The sequence below is a fragment of the Pholcus phalangioides genome, unplaced genomic scaffold (assembly GCF_987345545.1).
Source record: "Pholcus phalangioides strain wild (caught in Gottingen) unplaced genomic scaffold, Ppha-v1.0 ptg000011l_1, whole genome shotgun sequence".
Classification (NCBI taxonomy): domain Eukaryota; kingdom Metazoa; phylum Arthropoda; class Arachnida; order Araneae; family Pholcidae; genus Pholcus; species Pholcus phalangioides.
In genome coordinates this window covers 61,886,519-61,913,774 of record NW_028301604.1, presented here as the reverse complement: position 1 = coordinate 61,913,774, position 27,256 = coordinate 61,886,519, and the positions used below count along the sequence as shown (strand labels likewise).

The 27,256-nt window shown below is 32.5% G+C and overlaps 1 protein-coding gene across 1 annotated transcript in view; it reads left to right on the top strand.

Annotated features, from left to right (window-relative positions):
* The first annotated feature begins 3,140 nt into the window (after nt 1-3,140).
* LOC149080673 (zinc finger protein 488) overlaps nt 3,141-27,256 on the top strand; it is a 46,970-nt gene continuing 22,854 nt past the window's right edge. Inside the window, exon 1 of the mRNA XM_089238678.1 lies at nt 3,141-3,313. The gene's annotated coding sequence lies outside the window, so the exon portion shown is untranslated. The remainder of the gene's footprint in view (nt 3,314-27,256) is intronic.

Sequence of the window (27,256 nt, the reverse complement as noted above, 5' to 3'; positions counted from 1 at the left end):
CCACTCAGTGTATATGTGAAGAAGGGAAAACGAGGGGAGAATTGGGGAAAAAAATGTTGGAGAGGAGTTGGGACAGCAACCCTCTGTGGTTTGACGGGTGAAGTCTTTTCATTCAAGTAGCCGAACAGGGAGTGCTTGTCAGTGGGTGCTGAGCCATACCAGGAAAAGCCGATTAATTAAATTGAAGTCATCCCATGGTTTGCTTGATTTCGAGGATTGCCACCCCAAGACCAACCTAGAAAATCGAATTTCCAAAGCGGGGAAATTCACGCATGATTTGAAAAAGATCGACTTGGGTTTCTGTGACCTTTGTCGCGGTGCGTATCACTGATACCTTCCCGTATTAGATACCGCAGTTGTACGAATTTCCAATACAGAAACCGCAACCTTCTGTTGTATTCGATTTGAATGACAAATGAGTGTGACGTTTAGATTGTGCGGTCTTTGATGGATGGATGGATGTCTTTCCCAAAATTGCGATAACAGTGTCTTACTTATTTTCCTATCTCTGTGAGTTTGTGTGGTTGATTAACCCTTTAACTGACAAGCATTGAAATATCCAGAGCAAAAAATTATGAGAGGAACATTTTTTATATCAAAAGCAAATGAGGTACCCTGAATGCTATTAAATGGCAAAAAAATTTATTGTCGATATTTAAAAATATATAGGACGTTATACTTAAGGATATATACTGTAATAATTTACATAGATTTTTGAATAGTTTAAAAATGTTACTTATTATTTGCCATCTTACTTTTCTATTATTGTTTAAGAATACACAGCAATGTCTCTTCCACACACGGTATTTCCCTCCAAATGCAAAAATCAAAAATCGTTCTCGCTCTGCTTGTCAAGAAATAGGAGACACGTGTATCTTTGAGCCATTCTGCTGGTAATTATAGAAATTTCGTGAACAGCACGCAAGTAAAAATCGAATGTTTAGGAGTTGCTTAGAAGCATCAATTCCAAAACGAGCTCAAAACACACAATACGTTTACTTGAAAAATATAAGCACTTGAGAGGGGCATTGCTAAATAAAGGGTTAAAAACTCGGAAAGACGACGAACAATAATTTCTTCGAATATTTTTGATCGGTATTTCTCAAACCGTGGTATGTGGGCCAGAGTTGGTCCGTAATGATAGGATTGGTGGTCCTCAAGCAAACTTGAAAACTGAATTCTAATTAATAAAAGTTTTTTTGAATTGTAAGCTACGGAAATATTTAAATAGATCCAAATAAAGGTACACTTGTAGATTTGTGGTGAGACTAATCGTTTCAGCTATTTTACTGGTCCTTGTGTTCAGAAAGGTTGAAAAGCACTGTTTTGGATCAAATTAGTGTTCAGAATCTAAATATTTTATAAGTGCTGCAGAGCATTGACGTACGCAGGGGAGCATTGGCGTACTCTCGCCCTTGAGAAAATCCTGCTGTCGGTGGAAGTCTGATGCAACCAATCAGCCAATGACTGTAACAGCCCGTCGGGTGATCAAGTGATGATTTACAGCCAACTAACCCATGAAGAGATTTACTGTGACAAAGGACTGAGATTCAGCACAAAAGATAAGAAAGTCTATTACGAGTATTTTCACAAATTTTTGAATAGGCCTATAGGTGTTTATACAGTTTTCGATACGAAAATTCATAGGCAGCTACGTGCTTGAGGAACTGGTATGTTATGTACAAAATCGCTGAACACATAGCACTAATTCAAGAGTGCTGACTTGCACCACATTACTAGCAGAGTATGATTAAGTGCAGGAGTATATGAAAATTCATAAATAAAACAATAAAAAAAAAGACATGGAATCACCATATGTGAAAAATGTAATCCGTCAGTTTGATTACTCTGCGCTAGTAACGAGAGCAATAGTACAGTACAGGTGGTTAATGAATGCTGCCACGGCAAAACGTTTTTTACATTCAAAGTGGTATTTTTTAGCACTAACGATTTATATGGATGATGCCACTCTCCCACTGTGGCTTTACTTAATTCCTCTTGCCACATTTTACTGGTGAACCGTTGATCCTAGAGTCAAACTTCCAGTTAGAAAAAGTATCCAAATAACGTGTGAAACTCAGATACGTGTCAGTCATGTTGCACAGGACTATATAGTTATTAAAATACGGAAATTACAGACACTGTGTCCTCAAAAAACCCAAGTATAAAGTTGTTTTCCTATCTCTCCTGACGCCAAAAAAAAATCCACGTTTCCAAGTGCAATACTGGCTGAGATACTTGAATTCTAAAAACGGAGAAAAATTGTGAAAGACTAGCATAAAATAACGGAGAACGATTCTTTCCCTTGTTTATGGTGTTCTTTCCGATTTTGAATTCAAATATCTCAGCCAATATTGTATTTAGAAATGTTAAATTTTTTGTTGGCCTCGGGAAAGACAGGACAACAACTTTCTAATTGGGCTTATGAACATGGGTGTCCGTATAAAAAGTTGATGTTTATATATAAATAACTATACAATCCTTTACAGCATGAATGACGTATCTGAGTTTTACACGTTATTTGAATACTTTTTCTAATTGGAAGTATGCCTCCAGGATCAACGGTTCACCAGTAAAATGCTTCAAGGGGAATTATGAAATCAGCTTTTGTAGAACATAATTTTTTTGGTCCCTGAAATATCGTTACAGTTGAGTTTTACCATATTGAGAACAATGTAGTGCATACAGTCACGCATCTTCACGTCATAAATGCATACACAAATTTAAAACGGGTTACTTGTTCACTCCAGAATTATCAAAAATAATAATAATAATAAAGACTTGATTGAAAAAAATGACTTTTTGTTATTATTATTATTTGCGAGATCTGTGTTTGTTAGCGAATGGGCGTGGGCTAGGATAAGATAACAAAAGGGTGGCCAAGTTGCACAAGAGCAGAAGTTTCCCAACAGCCGCCGCCAGCAAAGAAGGAATCGTTAAGGAAGAGGAAGAGAAGAAAGAGATCCTCCTTTTGCTGCGATTCGCGGATGGCTCCACTTCATTTGTCAAATCACTCTCTTGCCGTGATTTGCGAGAGGGATCAAACTTGTCGTCCAATCGGAGCGAGGATCATCGTCGAGGAAGATTGGGCCTTCCGCCTGTAAAGCTGGTGCTAGCGTATAACGCATCATCCCCGCAGTGAAGCCAGTCATAAGGAAGGCAACCGCTTATCGCCTAGGGCAAAGGGAGAGAGAGAGAGAGAGAGAGATTGAGACTGTGTGACGAGAGCCAACAGTTTGAACATGAGGTTTATGTGATGAGTGAAGAGGAACACGTGCTCCAACCTACCGGCGAAACCTTCATCATTTACAGCGTAAGTTTTATATCATTTATATATCTTACCCACATTTTTATCATCTAAGACCTCCATCGCAAATAAATGTTTGATGGGTATAAATAACGTACTATATTAGAAAAATTGTAGGAACGATGTTTCAATTGCAAAAATCAAATCATAACATTACAGATCTGACTCCCCCTTTTTTGTGATATGAATTTTTTGTGGAATAATTAACTCTATGGTTCACCCCCATAAAAACGTGTTGAATTTTTTTCCCACAAAATCGGATGCGAATCAGTGCTGTTTGCATATTTTCAATTGTAACAATGCAACAATACAACAATTTGATAAATTATAGTGGATTTTTAATTGGCTTCGATGGTAAATATAGAGTTTACCTTGATTTTAATGCTATCTATAAACAGATAAATCTTGCTTAGCAAAGATGAATAATTGTTTTCTTGAATTTCATTTCCAATTCTCACAATTTCATGGGATTTTTTAAATCTCTGAACACGTGAAATTTCATCAGCTCTCAAAAAATTACGCCGGCATGGAATCAACACTTTCTAGATTAAAAATTATTATACTTATATAGCCGTATTTTTGAATGAAATGGCACTAAAAGATGTACTTTCTAAATACCAAAAAAAAAAAGAGAAATTGGTATGTTTGGGTTTTTTTTCGACCAAATATTTACGATGTATACACAAATATGCACAGGATCATAGAGGGTTAGCATGAGAGTAACATTATAATCTGATAAAAAACAAACATCAAGAATTCAATGAAAAGTGAAGTATATATACAGGCTTATTTCTTTTTTCAGTACCGGGTAGTAATTAAGACTGTTGGTCTTATACCAAAGTGAATTATAACCGCAAATATTGACCTTCCTGCATGAGGGTAAAAATTAATCAGACTACCACTTATTTAATTGATATGATTATCGTACTATTTATCAATTTTTTATTAATATTTTTATTAGTAGAATAGGTACGAAAAACAAAGGTGAATTGTAATTTTATTAGATAATAATCTTATTTATCAAATTGAGAATTAAACTACATTTTTAAATTTTGTTTGTAACTGTTGATAAAAAGATGCTTGCAAATACACTTATCAATGTTTGTGTATATAGCTGAGTTTTTTGGATATTAATTTATTTGGGAAATATGTTTATTCAGCAGAAATCTACCAGAAACAACCTTTTCGGCAAATAATCCTGAGACTGAATGATTTAATTTAATTTAATTCACATGCATATTGTGTTTCCATAAACAATTTCATAAACACAATATGCATAAACTACATATATATTGAAAAATAAATATATATAAGTAAAAAGTAAAATCCATTCATTTGTAAAAAAATCAATGTTCAATGATTGAAAATAAATGAAAGAAACAACCAACTACGTAGAGATTATTACACGAAACTAGAAATTAAAAAATTGACAGCGAATATTAAATATTATTGAAAGATATTATATGAGAGACTCAAAATATGTGATTAAGACCAATTTAGCCGTCTATCTCCTTTAAATATCATTCATATTTCCTTTGAAAGTATGTTTTCATATCAATAAATTTTATTCTGTGGAGTTATGCTTAAGTTTAAAACGATTTTTACAAGAAATGTTCGTGTATTAAATGATGAATGATATTCCTTTTGATGTTAACTGATAGAAAACTGATTCGAGGTGATTTTTGATCGGTATCTGCAGTGCTTTTTTTATGGTTTCTTATTATTATGTGCACGAATAAGTGTATAAACTTGCTAAACATCTCAGTGTTTACAATTAGCTATGTGTCAAATGCTTTTTACGTAATACCGAAGTTCACTGAGCATTTGTCATTTCAAATTACATCTTTGTGTTTGTTAAACGACTAAACATAAAATGACGGTTGTGATACTAATTTGTGAACAAATGGAAAAAGGTTCAGTAAAAAACCTGGGTAAAGCTTTCAAAAGTAACAAGAAGAATAAAAATGTCATTATGTGAGTTTGATTAATGTTTTACCCGTACATACACTGTACATTTAGAATACATTTTGATATGTCATAATTATATACTGAATGTGGAATTATAGAATCTAATGCATGCGTATTTGTGTCTTCAGAAAAGTAAAATGCGTTCGATTCTCGTTTAGCGATGGTAGAAAATATTTCTCGAAGTTAAAAAAAAAGTTAACAGCTTGTATATATGTGGTGTTTTTTTTTCTTTTTTTTTCGTTATTGCATTTCGAGTGCCCGGAATATCTTAGTCAAAGATATGCGTTTCAGAGCGGTTCGGATTTCTTATAAGCGCAAATCGTATCCCCCTATTTACATCTGCACTGCACGAAGTATTATTGCAAGCACAAATCAGAAGAAATATTCACCTACGGCATTCCAACGCTCGAAGGTATATCACGGATTCATATTTGCGAATGCAACTTTTTTCCTCATGTTGAGTTTTCATTTCTTCGAGGGCGAAGAAAATCCTTTCCCTCAGTAGTAACCTATGATACTGGGCCATGATATCTTTGCCTCAGGTATCAACAGATCTCCTTGAGCAAGTAATATCAGTTATCTTATGTACGCGAATCCTGTTTCGCATAAATTTCACTGCTGTTCAAGTTATAAAATACTTCTCGAAATGCAAATTGTATGGCAGAAGTTCTCAGTTTTCCTTTGCAATTCCCATCAAAGCTTGTAAATAACAAACTGCATAAGCTATGAAAAAATTAAATGTTAAAGGAAATAATTTTGTGTGTTGGCAAAAAGAGCAAAATTTAAAATCAAAGCAAATATGAACAATATTGAACCATATCAATGCGTGTAAATTAAAAAAAATATTGACAACTGTCGATGTTCTTGATTAAAAACTACCGTGTATAAATATTTATTTTGTGTTGTTTTAAATTATGTCATATATACGTTAACACTCTTTTGTACAATAACCTGAGCATTCTGCGGTAAATGAATTCCTATTCAGTACTTTTATTCTCACTAGTTTAATTATAAATAAATAAAGTACGTATCAAAGGGATTAATGTATTAGAAATCACGACACATTTCTGTTGGTTCGGGCTTTTTCATTAAAGATAAATATTAATCTGCAATTAATATTTATTCAATATCAATTATTACGTCTTCAATAACAATGATTATTTAAATAGAATAATAATCAATTGAAAATTTGGCAAGTGTTTTATGTGATTTACAAAAAAAGGAAAAAGATACAGGAAAATTTCTCTTAAATTATATCAAATATTATTTTGATATGCATATAATATTAAATTTTTTATTTTGAAATAACGAAGGAAACACGCGAAAGAAACACTAAAAAACAAACAAACAAAGGAAGCACTAATGATAATTCTGAATTGGTTTGCAAAATCTGAGACTAAATATTTGTCTTCCTGAAAACTCACGCTTCATAAATGGAAGAACTAAATTTTTATTTGATCATTTTTGTCGCATCACGGTCATTTTCTGCACACGAGGGCTCTAATTAGATAGGGACCTACAATTTATTGCCGATTCCGAACACAGCAGCCTTTTTCTATACTCGCCGAGAGGTTGGTGCGCTAACCCCTCGGTGTGGGACTCCCTGTGGTAGAAATCTTTCTCTGTGGTCATGTCGCTGTTTCTGTTGTACCCCTATGTCAGGAAACTTTCTGACAAACGAACCGGGGTTATCGACTTCGCGACACCTCTAAACATCCTCTGGTACTTTAGGTGAGTATCTTATTCGACTTGGGCTACCGCGCTCTCTAAATTTGTATTCAATGATTCGTCGTTTTGTCATTGCAATACAGTGAGATTGCAAAATTTGCAACTTTCGTCTCATTCTTTAGTTTCAGCTTAAAGAGCAGTTATCTCATGGTTCCGGTTTGCCGCAGATGCTCTGGCTTCCGTTTACGCCCACAAGTAAAGTCCAAAAAATGGCCCCAAATCTTTTTCACTTTAACCTGGCAATCCCGTGACCAAATTATTATTTCTCCGAAGTATCCACCGTATCAGGTCTTTTCCAGAGCGGAACCTACTTACTGCTGAATAATAGGATTGGTCTCCAATAACTTCGGTGAAGTGCCAACAAAATATTGGATGCGTTTCGACATAATCCTTAGGATATCTACTCGATTTGGTTCCCCGTCTAGAGAAAGGGAGGGAGTGGGAAAAATCGTAAGGCTACTGGGATCTTTATTAATGGAAGCGGACAGCTTTTCCAATTGCATTCTCTGCTCCTACCGTCAAGTCTAAAGCTGTTTGGTACTTTTTTTTTCCTATCTTCTCTCCTTCTCGAAGATAATTCTCAATCTCGAGTCCCAGCTGAAGCTTCGAATCCGTAAAAACTCTATCGGAAGCGTATTAGTAGCTCTTGAAGAGCTGAGAACTGACCACACGTTTGGAGATATTTCATTGCAGTAGACTTTTTTTTCTATGTTTTCGAAGTTTTTTCCCTTCGCCCTCGGTAAAGTTATTTTTGTCTGGAATGCTCTAAAAATGACAAATGTCAGCTGCGATTATAAAACTTTCCTGATCATCAAACTTTATCGAAAAATATTCTTGTTACTTACAATGGGAAAGAAAAGTTAGTAAAGTAACACATAAATTATCCATCCACAGCTATCTCACCAACCTCTTTCTTCATACACATCTGGAGTGAAATCCTGAGACTCAAACATGTGTACATGAAGCCGTTTAATATTGGCACTAAACTGTACTTTCAATGAAATTAGTTATTGGGTATATGCAAAATGACCAAATGGCAAAGGAAATCAATAAAAACACTGTAGATTCTCCAAAACTGTTTCATTTCGATTGTACCGTGAATATATAGGGTATCTTGTAAGTCCTAATTCGGCGTTTATCTTATCAACTGTTCGTCGTAAAGGTATGGTTCTAATTTAAAAAATGCTCAAAACGTGTTCAGAAATCACTCATTACCAGTTTCGAGGATGAAAATATAGTATATCATAAAATTTAAAAAAAAAAATTTGTTATACGATCTCACTGTCTTTTAACTTCCAATTGGAAAGTTGTTGCCCTGTCTCTCCTGAGGTTGACAAAAAAATTCCTGTTTCTAAGTGCAATTTTTGTTGAGATATTTTAATCCAAAAAAGTTGGGAAATAATAGCATAAATGAAGGAAAGAAGAAAGAAGCGTTGTCCGTTAGTTTATGCTGTCCTTTCTCAACTTTTCTCCGATTTTCGAATTCACATATTTCAATGAATATTGCACTTAGAAACGTGGTTTTTTTTTTGTTGTTGAATTCAGGAGAGACAGGGCAACAACTTTCTGATTTGAAGTTAGAGAATAGGGAGACCGAATAAAAATTTAGATTTTTTTAAATTTATGACACACTGTATTTTCTGCTCTCAAAACCAGTTCAAAGTGATTCTTGAACACATTTTGAGCATTTTTTTAAAATTAGAAACACACCTCTACGATGGAAATTGATAAAGGACAAATTAGGATTTACAGGACACACTGTATACAATCGTGTTTTTCTATCAGTATTTACCTGAATTATTTATAACTTCATTGAATAACTTTGTGTGAACACATATTACATAAATTTAAAATTATGTTTTTTATTCTGAAAAAAATTAAGGAGAAATAATTTAGTATCGAGAGATTTTTAAAGGCTCAGTCTGACATGGTGGAGTGAAATAGATTTGATTTAAATATATAACATAAAGTAAATTCGATTCGGCAGCTGAAATATTGATAGATCAAACTGCAGTGAGATTTACAGTTATGACATCGCTAGAAATTCATAGTTATGACCAACAGATCCCTTTCGACCTATATATATATATATATATACGTATATAATATTTCAAATACGAAGAATGATGAATCTTGAGCGTTTCGTTTTTTTGCATATACACACGAATTAGGGTATGCAGACAGAGTTTTCATATATTTACTATATAATCCTCTCATCTCACGAACACCAGTAGCATTTGTATTACTGAATAATTATTAATAGTTAATATATACTTTGCGTGCAGAAAATATGTAAATACTTATAAAAATAAAATAAATTTCACACATTGATATAGAATAATCTGATTAACAATGAGTGATGTTGAGTAGGTGATCCGATTAAGTTTAACGATGATTGATTTAAATTTGAAATTCAAAATTTAACAAAAAAATGATTAAAATTCCTTGTGGGCTTGTGTGATTTTATAAATTGAAAAAGAAAATGATATGTAAACGTTTTCTTGAATTATCCGCCTGTAAGACCTGAATGATGAATTCACGGCAGTATGCTTATGATTGCTAAAAAAGTAACACAAAGAAGTTGTGGTTATGTGTAATACTATTATGTGTATGTATTCTGAATATTTCTATAACAATGTTTGAATTTTTCATTGTTTTAGTTTTAGATTTATAATCTTAAACAGAAGATTTTAAAACTGAAGTTACGGTTGTATAATGTTTGTAAAAGAGTGATTTTTTCGAAAAAAACACTATTTTTAATCACAAACCACACTCTACCTATCGGATCTTTCTAATAAATTTCACAAAATTGTTGTATATAAATTTATATCGTATATCCCTTTATGCAATTTTCATAATTTGACGAATCATTGATTCACATTTTTTTCGTATAACTTTTAAATTTGTGGACATATAATTCATTGCACTCAAACCATTATGAAGTAGTGTATACCATCATTTAAATGCATCACATACAGTATATTAAGCAAAGAAAACCACACAATATCAGGCAAAGAAAACTACACATATTAGGTAAACTACACAAATATATTAGGTATCAACTATAATCTTTCAATAATACAACCTTTTTTAAATTTTAATTGAATTATAGATAAATTTACTTTATTTAAAATTATAGTTAGTTTCAAATATAGGCCTATTTTATTTCGATAGAGGCCGATTATAGGCCTTTAGAGGCCTATTTCGATTCCACTGTTGATGCCAAAGTATACACAGATAATTATTACTCAATTCATTTCACTCACGAATAGCGATGAATGGCATTCCTGGCTGCAACAGGGTAGTTACATAACTTGTACCATTACTATTTAGATGTACTGTGAAAATAACAAAACATTCCTTTCATAAAAGTTTTTGCAATCGTGTTTAAAATATTACACGAATTTGCTTAAAATTTGACATAAGAATGACTTTTTCATAGAAAATTTCACACAGGTAGTCTAAAATTTATTGTTTTCATTATGTTGAGGCACTTTCTATCAAAAAATATCATTAAAGTTCATTCCAGAACCATTTTATAGAAAAGTGCTTTCGAACCCAGTCGGATACCTTAAAGAAACATTCATAAACTATGATGTGCGCGAATATTGAAACACCCTGTAGTAGTTATAAAAACTTATTGAAAAAAAAAATCACGAAAGGGTGATGGAAAAAGAATGATTTTAGGAAAGAGTTGATTGTTTGTTAAATGCAATGAAAGCAGGTGTTTGTGGTTGCAACTGATGGCAGTATCTTGTTGTAGTTCTTGTCTCTTTACCGCATTTGGAATTGAGGAGAGATCGGCGTCGATGACTCACCATCAGGCAAATCGAGGAAACCCCAGCTGCGAAACACGGCAGGGCGCGCGAGTGGAAAATGAGAAAACCAAACCACCGGAACTTTTTTCTCCTCTTGCTACCCTTATATACACGTACAAGTTGTTCTCCCTTGTCCACCCTTCACCAAGAGCTCGTTCACCTAAACCAATCGTATATCCATCCTATGGGGAAGCGAAAGATCAAATGTTTACCAATGAATTAAAGAGAATCGGAGGATGATTGGCGTAAAAGGAGTTGAAAGGAAATTTGAAGGTTAATTGTTCGTCGCCCGGAAAAAATCCGACCAGTGAGTTCCGTGCAAGCGGAACACCGACGACACCGTTTCGATTGTGTCTAAAATTCAATAAATTATTTGCGGGAAGAAAATCACTCGTGGTGTTGCTGTAGATGAAATTTCGGCAATTAGACACATTTTCATGTTTGATATACGTATATGTTACGGTAAATGTGATAAATCCGGTTAATATGCACAAACGCCAAGCATTTTGGTAAGTTTGATGAATTTCCTCAAATTTATCACTTGCACCGGCAGTTATGCATAGTATCTAGTTGCCGTTGATAAATTTGATAAATTTCTCTAAATTAATCACAGTTTTACTGGCTATTATGCATAGTACACAAGCATCGCGTCGTTGTTAAACATGATAAATCGTTCTATATGATATACTGTACACGATAATTCCTACATTTATTATGTCATTATATCGAGGTACGATCGTAAAATTTGTAATCATTGTATCGGGGTACGATAGTAAAATTTTTTGTCATTATATCAGGGCCCGACTATATTCATCACACATACTATAGACTCATTTAGAATTTTTTTTCATCTTTATCAAATTGACCAATTACACAACTTCACCGTACACCAACTCCGACTATATCGCTATACGCAATTTACTGCTGTTAACGAGTTGGGTTGGAAATGAATGCCATGTTCTGCCATCTATTGGTAGTCACCTCAAGTTAATTATCGATATTCTATACCTATGTAGACAAGCATCTTACCACCATGCCACTCGGGCAAAAGTTTTCTCGTGCCGTGACTACCATCAATTACACAAGGGCATTATGCATAATCACAGATTAAGGCGATAAATTTCAAGTATTTATCAAATTTACCAACTACACTTGTGGCTATTATGCACAATTTCCGGTAAAAGTGTTAAATTTATCAAACTTGCTAATCCGATTGGTGAGTATGCATAATAACCAATTTATCACAATTACCGTAACATATATAACAATGATTCTTCCAATCAAATAACATGCTTCTGCTTGATATCCATCTTCATTATACGGCTCATTTCTTAGCGAAATCACATAAAGATTAATAATTAGCGTTAACTTCTAGCATTTGGCTAATTTTATTGTGAGGATCAATCGTGGAGCTTTCTTTTACCGTCGTGTGGAGTGTCGTTGCGTTTGTTTGATGAGATCATTCGATTCAAATTGCTTATTACTTATTTTTTGTGTTTCGAATAAGATTTTCTTGAAAGATTGTATAAATATCAAATACTTTTTATTAAAAAGTTGACTTAAATTAATTAATTCACTTTCTTTACAATTTGGTTAAAATAACAAGTTCAACATGTGCACTTCGTTGATTTACGCAATATTTTTACATGGTATTATAAGTAATAAGCGAAAGTTGGTACGTTGAACAACTTTGAAATAATCGACTACCACGATGAAGAGTTTCGTGTTAGGCTTAATGATTCTCTAAATTCAGATAGAATATCAGAGGTAAACAGAAAATAAACTTCCAGGTTACTATGGAGACTATATTGATCTACCCCATGTTGGATATAATTATTTGTAATAAACATTAATACACATTTTCTGTGATTAAGTAATAATGACAGAAAATGATTAACATTATATTATTATAAATCATAATAATATAATTGCTAATAATCTGTGATTAAATAACTTATTTATCGGAAACGAAATTTGTCAGATGGTTTTCGAATCATACACACCATTAGGTACAAAATTTACACCCGTGTCCGATCCAAAATAAACAGGTTCTATCCCAAAACTATCAAATCTAAGCTCGAGAAATAATATAAAAACAAGCAACAACTACTTTTGAATAGTAAAGAAACTAAAAAACATGTGACTCATGAAATGAAGTAGGTAAAATTTATACTTTTCATATGCATTAAACTTAAATGTTTTATTCAAGAACAAACATCACTGTAAACATGGAAAACATGGATTGTGTGAGATTTAAACCCTTCAGAGTCCTATCAACTGTGTTGTTAAATAACTTTTTTAATTTGTCTTTGTATATTGTGACTATAGTTAATGTAAAATAAATGTTGTTTTTTCCAAGAAATCATGCGAAACATGTTTATAATTGACTGTGCATTATTGGTGATTTATTATATTATTTATAACATTATATAAAAAAATATTCGATAAAACACGCTTTCGAGTAGAAAGGTTGTTTTGCTAATATAACAATAGCTATTATAGACAATATATATTTATAATAAACAATAGTTTTGTTGTTAAATTTTATTAGATTTAGAGGGGATTCTGAATGCTTAGATGGATAATATACATGCCTGAAACTAAGTCCAAGACCTCCGAAACTAAAACTTAATGCACTAAGCGAACGGTTGCTAAGTGGTAGCATATGATATCCTTTTTTTATCAAATTTACGCACCGTGTGAATTTTCTTTTGAAAACTAAATATTATGAAAAAAAATTTCACTCTAAAAAAGAATGATTTAAAAAACTTTGAATTGATCGAGAACGCGTCGTTCACCAATTCATAAATCATCGTTTTCAGAGCTTTTTGTCACTTTTTGTCACCTCTGTGTCTGCAATGACATCACCATCTCATTTAGTTAGAGGCATAATTAGGAATCCAGCATGGCCGTTATTTCATATCGATTGAAATTCATTCTTTGTGCAATTAATCGAAGAAGCAACTTGATATCAAAGAACAATCAGGCTTGTTCCCTTCAGGTACAAAAATGCAAATAGGAAACCACACTTGCATAAAAATCTTTCTTCCCCCCGCGTCTCAAAATTTAATTAATTCCGCTCCTTATTAAACAAATGTCTCGCAGCAGACCTTTCCCTAATAAGACTTTAAATAATAGATTTACGAAAACTTCGTTAATATACAAAGGAAACGGCGAAGAGATTTGCCGAATGTTGCTGGGAAAAAGTGGATGTTACCCAACTTCTCCTCTTTCCACAGTCTTTCGCACAATCAGTTTAAATTGCATTGAGAAGTACGGCACATCTTTCGGTAATTAAGCTACAAAGGAAAGACGAAGAAAGACAAAAAAAAAGATAGAGAAAGACGAGGAGAGATTCAAGATATTCATTGTTTTATACTCAATCTTAGCAATCGCTTGGCCAAACATAAGAAAAAAAATTACGCTAAAAAATAATAGAAATAGAACCGTCGTCGTTGTGGTTTTTTTTCTTTAGCATAATTTTTATGGTGGAGATTGCAAAAACTGTTTGCGTAATCATAGGAATGATTAATTTTGGTCTTTTCGAAGAACTCACTGATTTGTTTTTGGGTCACCAGATATTTAATTACTGATTTATAGTTTCTTCTCGCTATTTTCTTTCATTCTTTTTTTTCATTCTCTTGCAAATGTATTTAATTTTTTTTTTGTTACTCTCTGTGTCTTTGAATAGTTTTTTATGCCGCTCATCATTTTTTTTTGTATCATTTTCATCCAAATTCATTTCATTTGCTGCTTAAAAAAAATTCCTTTTTTTTGGATTAATTTCATTATTTCTAATATGTGTATACATTAATTTTTCATGTCCAACTCGCATTTGCATTTGTCATACATCGATGATGATGAGGATGGGTTTTCATCCGCATCGACGGTTAAATTTTACGTACAGTGCGAGTTTGTTTTTTTATCTGAGTTTTTTTCTTATTTGATGCTTTTCTTTGTTTCTTTTTCAGTTAATTCAATCCACACACTTATAAACGCTTTTGTTACTTTGAATGTGTTGTTGCTTTTAAATGTGTTATTTTTTTTTATCATACATTAATTCCTGAACTGCCTTAATAACAGTTGATAAACGTCCTGATGTTGATTTACGTGTTATAAACAATTAGCCGTTTTATCTGACGTAAGCACGCAGCCGCGTTTTCTTGCAGTCTACAAACAAATATTTGTTAGAAAATGCTTGATAAAACAAAAAAAAAGTTGCTCAAAATAAATTTTTAATAGCTGAAAAGCAGTAGTTGATATTTAAATTTTATATGATAACAATCGTAGCCAATTTCTTAAAGATTTTCTCTTTAAAACGGTCTCATACCTTTTAACATGATTAAAATCCTTAAAAACTACGATGTAGTAGAAATATAATTAAAAAATATTATTTAACCATTGATTCATTTCAAATTTGATACACATATTTTCAATCGTATGTGTACTGCTACGCTAACAAAATATCTTACGCATCTTTAGTGCTCAATTTTTGGCAAATTTTTAAACCTTATGATAGAAAAGTGTATTGTTAACATCTAGTGTATGATAAAATACAGCATAACATCAATTGAATTGAATAAAAATTGATTCGAATGAAGAAAACTGTTCAGTCTATCAAATTAAGTGAAGAATATTATGCTAGCACAGCATATACAATCGAAAATATGTGTACCAAATTTAAAATAAATCAAGGTTAAATAATATTTTTAATAAATATTTCTAATAGAGCATAGTTTTTGAGGCCCATGTTCGAAGGTGTGAGACCCCTTATAATAAACACTAACGTAGGTTCCGCTTCAATATAAGCATCGCAAGCCTCTAAAATTGAGTTTGAAAACGTAAGTGGATAAGCCAAGAAATATAGTAAATATAACGTTGTTAATGCTATTTATGACTAAACAAATATTTAAAAGACTATTCTCAAAATTTATTTACGTTTCTTTGCTTATTGTTACTGCTTCTTCACACAAAACTGAACCAGATCTAGTTGAAATATTTTTTAGTTTTTGCTGGAGAAAAAAAATATGTGTCACATCAAAAAAGGATTGTCTTCTTTCATTTGCTGTATAGCAGATTCCACCCAATGGAAGAATCTTTTAAAAATCAATGAACCTTCATTTTGTTTTTTTTTCTTTCATTTAGCCGTGTGGCTGCTAATGTGAGGGAATATTTCAGCCATTGTTTGGAAAGAGTTTGAGTAAAAGGGAATGTTCCTTTTACATATGGAATGAAAAAAGAAATATTGCTTAGTCCTTTGATCTTTTGTGCCGTTGGAGTGTTCAAATACTCTTTTGTTTTCCACCTGATTAATTGACTGTAAAAACAATGGAAGAAACCTGAATCCGTCCAGCCATTTATGGACATCCAATCTTTTCGATCGTTCAAAGGGATTTAAGTGAGACAATTGCTGAATGTGAAAGATTCCTCTCTCTCTCTGTCGTACATATAATGTAACTTTTCTCACCTCTATCGTGTCATGCATGAACTTTTACACTAACCGCTTATCTTTATATTTTTATTTGAATAGAAAAAAAATCATTTCTTTTTTGTTTTCGTTTTGCTATTACTTGAATTATCATTCTCGAGTTTTAATAACTATTCACGTTTTCAGTTGCAATTTTATCAATAGGCCTTGTTGATGAGCACGGTACCACGATAAGTGTTTTTTTTTTTTTTTTTTTTTTTTTTTGCTTTTTCTTGTTTTAAATGTTTGGTTTATCAGATAACAATTTTTTATTTAACAAATAAGCTCGAAACGCCTCGAAAGTTTATTTTATTCATCACTAGAAGATTATAACCTTAAAAAATTCAACTATCTTGTATCAAAATAAAATTGATGGAAAATATCGGCTTACAATGAAATTTCCTTTAATAATAGGAATTTTCAATAATATTGAAGAAAAAATAACTTTATCATTTGAAATTTTTCCATGTCCTGTTGCTTTTCTTTTCTGCCAGTTCTTATTTTATAGTTAACAGAAATGCATAACATATTCTGCAATTATACGAATGGTGATGAAAAGTATTAATCGAACATAAAATATGATGATTATATTAGAAATATAAAGCTATCAAATAATCACAAAATTTATATAAAAATCGAACAATTCAAAGGTAATACTGGTCCTTTGCATTTTAGATAAATAAATTTCCATATTATAATTAATGTAAAATATAAACAAATAATAGTTATGATAATCATTCAGATTTTTTCCTTATGTCTATAGTACTTTTTTTATGTTTTGAAGGAAGATTTGTGAGTTCTTTCTGATTCGTGTTTACAATCGCAGTTTCTCATATTTTTAGAAAATTATTTCGTTTACTTTTTCATCATGATTACAGTTAAGCATAATAATATTGTTTATCAGTATTGTTAAAAAAAATAACAGTTATTAGGTTCTCATTACAAAAAGTTAGCAAAGCTTCCTCATAAACACGTTTCCTCGGAAATATTCATGTTTCCATTTTATGCCGGATATGGGATACCAATAAATAATTCCCACTCCATCCTAGACAGGGCGTTATTTTCATAGGAAAAAGTAAATCATTTGATTATTTTTCTTACACTATGGTTCATGCATACTGTGGAAAATTAGTGTATGATATTTAGTTTGAGGCCAAATACGAATGATTAGTCTAACGTTTCCGTATCAAGCCGGTATCCGAACTAAGTCGTGTTGGACCAAGGTTGGCACACTAATTATACACATACCAGAAGACAATAGAATAGTTCAAAACTTTCACGTGTGTGTGTTATGGCGACGGATCTTTACAAAGAGCTAAAACTTATAGGGTCAACCGGGGGTAAGTGCGGCACAAAAAATTGAAGTTTGACTTTGAGGCAATGCTGTGGGTAAACTAATCAAATTTGCGACAAATGTGTCATAGTTTTAACAGTTCAAAAGTATTTTTGAAAAGTCAGTCGGTATATGCTACACTTACCCCTTGTGGTAAGTGTGGCACGAATTTTTTTTACCCTTTTACAGATACCAGAGCTGCTATTAGAGAGCGTGGTTAAGTAGATACCTTTCTTTTCTCTCCACAAGAGTTTTTTGCATACCTCAAATGATAAATAGTCTTCCAAACATTGAATACAAAATATGTTAAATACAAAAATTCTCAAACAACTTAAAAAAATATATACTACAAGAAACAAACACCTTTTGAAAGCAATACAGTTTCAAAGATAAACACCAGTACAAATGGAAGCATATTTTAAAGAAGATGAATTAAGGTGTTTTATAGACATGCACGGTTGGATACAAATTTCAAGGTGCTGTGAATTCTAGCAAATGTTTTCGTTGATTTTGGTAAAACGGCCAGTATGTGCTCAAATGGAATGAAGAAAGCATATGAGCCACTAAGTAGGAAATCACCTTTTAATTAATTCATACACACATTTGACCCATCACTTTCCATACATTTACATCATAGACAAGAAGATTTGGATGAACTACCTTCAGGTACAAATTCTTGAATCATTAATGAAAGAGTGTTGCAATCATCCATCAGTTTTCTTTTGCATAACTTGTATGTGGATATTTGTGTTTGCCGAACATATATTCTCGTAGATGCTCTTTTTTATGCACGTTACATGCAATTAACGCAAGTAGTGGATTGAAAATCACAATTTTGCATGTGAAGATTTATAAAAATTTTCTGACAAAAATTCACAATTACCTAAAAAATATTAAATTTTCACACGTGCCACACTTTCTCCGGTTGAGGTGCCATACTTATCGAATATATTTTTATACGGGGTAAGTGTGGCACTCAAGTTTATCATTACTGCTAGTTAAAAAGTTAATCCGATTATATACTATTATATTATGTAAATAAAATCCTACTGAGTATTTTTGTAAAGATTCGGTATAATTAACTATTTTCTGGCAAAAAATATTAGAATTTGAATAAACAAACTCTGAATTTGAACTTTAATCTGCTTGGTGGTATTATTTTGGTGTGACAAAAATAGATATGATTAATTGTGTGTGGGCCATTTTCTTATAAATTAATTTGTAGAAACCTCAGAACTTACTGTAAAGTAAAATTTGTCTGATACTTAGCTACAAGATTATTCTAAAAAATTACAGTCTGCTGCCACACTTACACCGGTTGACTCTATGATTTTTCATTCCTTTTATTCTATAACAAATTGTTTTACCACAGATTACAATGCTTTTTAGGGCAGAATACCGATGGAATGTAAATATAATTCGCGGAGAAATATTTTCTCATACGAACATAAGCTTCTTGAAAGTATTCTTATGTAACAGATACAGCTTGGTACTAGTTATTCGTAGTATCTTTATATTAAGACCATATCTTAAACGCAGCTGCTGGTATTATGATATTCATGAGTATGTTGGCGGAGATAGATATGGTTGGCGAGCATATAGCCAAAGGGGAAAGTGGTACCAAAATAGGTTTGCATCGATAGGCAACCCCTGAACTCAATCTCGATGAAAGCTCCTGGAGCCGCTAAATCCGCTATTTCTCGCCTCCACTACTGAGTATTTCATCCAAGCAATGTGTATTGGGAGATGACAGGAGTTTGGGAGAAAGGAGTCGTTTGAAGAGGCAAGTCAACCTATATATGAAGTACGTTCAACACGATATGGCAAACAAAGCATCTGTTGGGACAGTCGGCACCGATTTGTCGTAGTTTCTCTCCTCTTATTTGTCCACTTCCAGAGGCAGTTTACATATTGAAACGAAAAATCTCATGCGAGATCCGATCTGTCAAATTCTGCAGAGTAAAGTTGAATTTACTGCTTAGAAGAGAGAGAACTTGCTGTATTCGCCATTGATCTGCTGAAATCCCAACCCGGCAGTAATTTATTCGACAAAATATATTGTTTTTTGTTTTTTCAATACAAAGAAAACATACTTTTCTAACTTTATATAGCTATCTTCAAGTTCATATTTTATCAACTTATTCTGTTTCCTCACGTTTAAAACACAGATTTTTTTCTGATTTTCGTAAAATTTGGGTTCAAAAATTAACTTTAGATAACATTAGCATTGGCATAGATAGACTTCATGGAATGGTGTACTCTCATTCTGTAAGAAAAGACAACATACTTTCACATGGTTTGAAAAAAAATACATGAGACAATTATGAAACCATGCTCACATTTGTTACAAATGTAAAATTTATGTTTCCAAGTTTAGTACCTATGGAAAATAGTTTATTCGTACACGTGAATTGAGAAACGGTGATTTCCATCGGTTTATGTTAAAGAAACAAATTCATTTATTTTTAGACGATAATATTGTAAACATATCTCCAGTAATATTCAAATTCGAAATAACATGCTTGATTTTCTATATAACACTTGTATACATTAAATGGAATGATGGCATTGTTTCCAATCGATTGCATGTCCAAAATCGATGGCATGTCCAAAATCGATGGCATGTCCAAAATCGATGGCATGTCCAAAATCGATACCATGATGGCATTGTCTCCGAGCTATAATAGCAATACATATAATAAATACTTTTTATTCACACTTTGTTGTTCTTCATTACAACAAAATCATTTCTCTCTGTTTTAGATGCACTGCTTCAAATATCTTAAAAGCTTTTTATTAAATTTGATGTATTCCCGCCAGTTACGATAAAAAAATCATGCCGTGAAGATATTTATGTTTTTAGATGTAAATATATATATATATTACATATACGGTATGAAAAAACATTAAAAAAATAGTCATTTAGTAGAGTATTTATTTCATCAAAGTCCATTATCGTTTATTAAAATCTATTTTGCTCTCTTTTTCCATTAAATATCAGAAAAACAATATGAATAAAAAAATTATTTTATAAAAATTTAATAAATTCATATAATGCTTTATACCTCGAGTTTTGTCGTTCTTTTCACAATTTACAATTAATATTTACATAAAAAAATATCAAGAGCAAAAATGAAGTATAATGTAGCGAATAAAACCTGATACATTATTCTTTTTATTCTGGTGAAAGTAATTGCATGTACATCGGAACAAGACACTAATGTGCAGTTGGAACAAAACTAATTCCTTTGAAAGCTTAGATGAAAAGGATCTCCAGCATCACATCTTTCAACAAAATAGCACTTTCATGGCCGCTAGCTGAATCCTCGAGTGTTTCGTTAGGTGCTATTATTAATGGTGTATCATTTTCGCTTAAGTAATGGCTCAACACTGACAGGCAGGCGGTCAATGTATATCACTCGCGACATCTTGCTTTTCCGGGCCAACTGGGAGATCAGTATTCTCACAATTGGCGATGTCTCTTGCCCAAGCCGTTGAAATCGAGTCGACTTCACTTGAAGTTTTCTTGCAAAATTTTGAAATTTCATTCACATAAATTTGACCTTAGGTTCAGCATGTACGTTTGTGCATCTATCGTTTTCTCAGTAACGTTAATTCTTTTGAAGAAAAAAGAAAGAGCAATGAAGTAAATACTGACGAATTATGTTGAAAAATGAATTATAAATGTCCAGATTCATAAATAACAAAATTGCCCCAACAAACACGGTGCTATACAGCCGTGAAGGCTGTAGATTTTGGGTTCATTGGCGCGAGGACCAATTAGGTCAAACTGCGCCGTGAAGGAATCGAATCAATATTATATCATATAGGTCTGTATTTATATCTTGTTTCGGGAATGAATTTCTTTGTGCAAACGTTCGAAAGCGGCTAAATTATACACTTTAATTAAATTAACAACAGTAATTAAGCCATCTGAATTTACAAAATGAACTTTGACATATGATGAGCTGATCTAAAATCATTCACAGATCATATACCAGAACGTCAGAACTTGTTAAAGGTCGCAAATATTACAACCGATCTGAACTTTTCATTTTTCGAAATATACTGCCCATTTTGTGGAACTTTTTATACTTAATAAAAAGTATATACTCCATTAGCTTGTTTATGGATATCGAAGATAAAATGGCTCCTATAACAGTGTCTTTTATTGATGGCCGGAGCACCGTATATTTCATAACCTTACTTCCCCGTTTATCAGACATTTTTTATGTCTCACTTGCATCCAATTTAATTTTAACTTGTTATTTTTACAACAACCAAATATCTTCAAGAAGATAAGATTTGTAAGAAATCAACCTCAAGTTTAAAAAAAAACTAAACATTTTCGGTGCAATAAATGATATTGCATGGATTTTTTTTCACAGCAAATTTGTTTTGAAGAAAATTTCTGCATTTTATTTTATTTTATAATCGCGTTATAATAAATAAATGGGGGTTTATTTCCGAAATCCGTACATACATTATGCAGTAAGGAAATGTGTCGACACTCGGTTCAAGTGTTAATAAGCAACACGGTGTCAGAAACTAATTTGTATTTACATGTTGCTTATTGTAAATGAATACTGAAGTAGAATATGCACGCATATGTTATCAACATGGAAAGAAATTTATTTCTCTTTATTTTTGTGAATTGTCGGAGATGTTAGCAGTAAACGACAGCTGAAAAATTATCTTCTCTTTCATCATGACATCAAGCAGAGAACTCGAGCGGAAGAAAGCAAAGAAAAGCTCGAAAATTCACTGAAGGCGAAAACGCACTGGAGGCATGCGGTCACTCAAGTTTTAAATAAGGTGCAAATGGCAGCTCATGAATTGTAAATATCTGGCTGGCTGCCATCATGGAAGCATATATATTTTAGTCTGCCTCTTGTAGCGATGCTACTTTTATCCACATGTCCTCCGCCTATTAACATGCAAATCGCGATAACCTCCGCGTCATAGCTTATGAATTTCAAAAGAATAATAGCGAGAAAATAAAGAAATGAAGGGCTCCGTCCTGACGTCGAGTTGTCTGTCCGAGGCTGCCTGCAAATAGTGTATAATACGCACACATTCTATCCAAGCTTTTATCGTCCATTCTCTGAGCGCCATCTTGGCTTGATTTTGGTGTTAAGAGAAAAAACATTGAATTACGCTTAGGATACTGTATATCTAAAAGTTCCAAACAATTTTGTGAGCTCTAAGCACTGTGCAGTTTTAAATAGCTATATATTCGACTTTTTTCTGGTTCCACAAACTTCTTCATTGTATTTCTCTTATGATGAAAGATATGCTACTCGTAAAACACAAATGTCTGATATTTATTGTTATTTCGATATAAAGCAAAAGTTTCAAAAATACAAATATGTCATTATTAGTCCGTCCAAATTTTAAAGTATAACATGCAGATTTTTTGAATTTTTAATATTCTCTCGAATTCTATATATTCTCCAGTTTCGGAATTTCATTCATTGTTGAGGAGTAATATCAACAATCAATACTAACAAAATTTTGAGTGATTATACGCTCACCCTAAAAACGCAAAATGTATATCGGCCTATGTATGTTGAAAAACTTGGTGATTAGACAAATTTGTTGTGTAAAAAATATGTTGATTAAACCTGGAAAAGGAGTCCGACAGAGTGATACTATCTCACCAAAGATCTTTACCACTGTTTAAGAAGTTTTCAGACAATTCGATTGGGATGAGAAATGAATTAAAATAAATGAAGAATTTCTCAACCATTTGCGTTTTGCCGACAACATTGTTATTATCAGCAGTGATCCAGATGAACTAGAGGAAATGATGCAAGAACTGGCCAAGGCAAGTATACAGGTGGGTTTGAAAATGAATCTACAAAAGATCAAAATTATCTTCAACTCCTTTGCTTTGAAGAAGATCTTGCTCAGCAACACAGAGATAGAAGAAGAAGAAAGAAAGCTATTTGTACCTGCGACAAGAAATTACCATGGACAACAGAATCATTAATGAAATAAACAAGTCAGGATGAAAAGAATCAGGATCGGGTGGACAACAGGGCAGACAACACGAAGGAGCATGGAAAGATGTATGTTAGGCATGACAAGGAGAGGCAGAAAACGAATCATTTGGATAAGAAGCAGAACAAAGGTATATGATATCGTGGAAAGAACTAAACGTTTGAAATGGAAATGGGCTGGACATATTGCAAGAATATGCTCCCGTCGTCCGAGAAGACATTCTCAAACAAGATGGATCGACGAGATTCGAAAGACAGAGTAAAATGGAAAAATTTAGAGATCTACATCCAGCAGTGGATTGAAAATGGTTCATGATGATGATATGTTGCAAAATTTGTGTCTAAACTCTGTTTGCCAATATTTCTTATGTTACAAAATTTGTGTCAACTCGTATGCTAATTTATTTTTTATGTTGCAACCTTGAAGGTGATCATGATTTTGAAACTCTTCCAAATTAATATACAGATACAGAGTAAGAAATAAAGAGAGTATAGAAAATATATGGATTAAGAAATATTTTTCATTTCTTTGAAAGTTTTACCGTAATAGTTGGCCTACGATTACTTTTGATCGATATGAGCACTTACGAGATTTTATTCCCAAAAGTTGGAAAAAGTTCCACCTAAGTACCCATATAATTAATGCATTTTCATACCCAAAGTTGAGATACGCATACATTGCAATGATCTACTAAGTTTTGGTTGGATGTATGATAAAATCTGAAATCCAATCTACAGTGCATATATATATTTTTGGAGGCATAAATATTATATTCACATTTTTTGTTAATGAAGTGAATGTTCCATTCAAAAAAAAAAAAAAAAGCAGGTTTTTTTATTTTAATGTAAGTTTTATACTTTTTATAGATGAAATTACATTAAAAATATATACTGAGAAATGCAATGTTTGTCCGGAAGAATTTAAAAAGGATATAGTGCCCATTACTTCTCAATTTCCACGTCTGTTTCTCAATTCGTACGACCTACAAGCACAAGACAAAAAGCTGGTGCATATCAGCCGGGTTTTATTATTATTTTGTCTCTCCCCGATAACTTTAATATCGAGTTACGTTTACTCGACTTCCATTTTTTTTTCGCGACAAAGTTTACGAGGCGACATAACCACTACAAAAGGTTCTACTTCATCGAAATCATTTGGCTTTTATATGTCCATTCATAGCGTGTATCTAGAAAGTAAGGACAGCGATAAAGGCAGCAAAATGTTTGGCGGCTTTCAGCAACCCCTCCCTGAAATATTTTTAGAACATCTATTCTAAAGCTTGAGCCAATGGTGGGGGGAAACAAAATCAACTCTGGCAAAAAAGGGATAAAAAAAAACACTCAGAAATGAAAAAAAAATGGCTACAGAGAGAGAAATAACGTTCGAGTAAAAGGAAATATAGAAGAAAAATAAATATAAAAATGAAAAGACTTTCTTTTCCCCCCCCACCGAACGCTAAAAGCGAGTGGTTACAAAAAAGATGTTTCGAAATGGGCGCAATTTCGTGAATCATAGGAATTGGAAAACAATTTGAAATTCATATCATACTGGAACATCATTTATCCTTGGAAGAAGCAATCGTCGTTTGGAAGAGCAGCGGAATCTTTTGCTTTGCTTTTGCCATCATCTTCCATTTCCCCGATTCACCCCACGAATCTAAGAGAGTTGCGATTCTCATGCGACAGACGGATGGATTGCTAAGGAAAAACTTTCGAATGGACTCTTCGGAATTTGTCAATGGTTCCGGTAAACTGGTAGAGGTTTCGAAGAAATAAAATATATATTTCTTCATCCAGATATTCTATACTTTCTTTTTATCTATGTATCTATATTTTGAATTTAGAAGATAGTTCCAAAATCGTGATAATCTTCAAGGTTGTTACATAAGAAATATTGGCATACAGAGTTGACACAATTTTTGCAAACATCTATTACTCTCTGCGGTGAAATGCGTAATTTGAAGATTTTTATAGAATCTTACGAATAGTAGTATGAAGGAGAAGAGAGAGACAGATACCATCCATACTCAATCTGTAATATCAGTGAATAGTTCAAGAAATTTATTGGTATCCGAATAAATGCTTATTTTGACCAAAATACTAATTATCAAACATGATTGTTTACGATCATTTCATATGATAAGAAGCAAATAAGACGTGGGAATAAGATCTCTGTTTTTCTTCGCTATAAAAAAAACAGAAATGCATTGGACTAGCAACATAGTGTCTAGAAGTGAGCTAATCCCCTTTTTACCACATTTATCGAAAATATGCTGGCAGTGACTTGTGTGAACAGCAGTGGCTTATCAACCGTTAAAAAAATTAAAATATAATGAGTCTGTATTATTCTCAAAAGTCAATCACTGAAATTTTTCATTCAAAATCCCACCCAGAGGGCATGAGCGATTTTGCGTTCTAATAAAGCATTAACGAGTGTGAGACGGCTTTTTCTCATCCCAATACATCAAGGAAATATACATATACACCACTGGAGACAACGAACCTGAATTCCTTAACCCCTTCACAGAGTCCAGTTCGGGCAACTCAAACGTGCAATATTAGTGATGCCCGAACAGACGAAAAATTGATTTCTGTATTTCGTGAATCCCGAACTGAGTTGGTTTTCTTTTTTGGATAGGTATTTAATACCTAACTCACAATTTTCGTAATATATGGTGGTACTGGTTCCACATTTTTCCATTTCAGTAGAGAATAATATAGTGGTCAAAACTATAAAGACACGCATTAGGAATGAGTGTTTCGTACAGTTAGTCGATTCTCGTTATCATTTTGCACGAATTTTTATATCAAATATATATTTTTTGCAATGTCTGATTGAGACGATGATGAAAAAGGTTCTTCAGGCTCAGATACTTACTTATATAGTAATTATTGAAGATTTAAATATAGTAGTTATTGAAGCTTAAATACAGTATTTATTGAAGCTTAAATACAGTATTTATTGAAGCTTAAATACAGTATTTATTGAAGCTTAAATACAGTATTTATTGAAGCTTAAATACAGTATTTATTGAAGCTTAAATACAGTATTTATTGAAGCTTAAATACAGTATTTATTGAAGCTTAAATACAGTATTTATTGAAGCTTAAATACAGTATTTATTGAAGCTTAAATACAGTATTTATTGAAGCTTAAATACAGTATTTATTGAAGCTTAAATACAGTATTTATTGAAGCTTAAATACAGTATTTATTGAAGCTTAAATACAGTATTTATTGAAGCTTAAATACAGTATTTATTGAAGCTTAAATACAGTATTTATTGAAGCTTAAATACAGTATTTATTGAAGCTTAAATACAGTATTTATTGAAGCTTAAATACAGTAGTTATAGTAGTGATTGCGTTAAAACTTCAGTTTTTGCAAAATAACCATTTTCTAACCTTTATATTGGTACAAAAAACAAAATTATATATATAAGCAGGGGAAAAAATTTAAATTTTTTTATGCATTTTTCTGAAAAATGTGACACTGTCAAGGGGTTAAGGCAGAGTCGTGTCTCTAGTGGTGTATATGGTAATGAATTTGCCCAGTTTGCAAAGAGGACTTATGCTCGATTGCCAGCAGAGCCCAGATGATTTTTCTTACACAGCTCACCTCGTCATAACAGC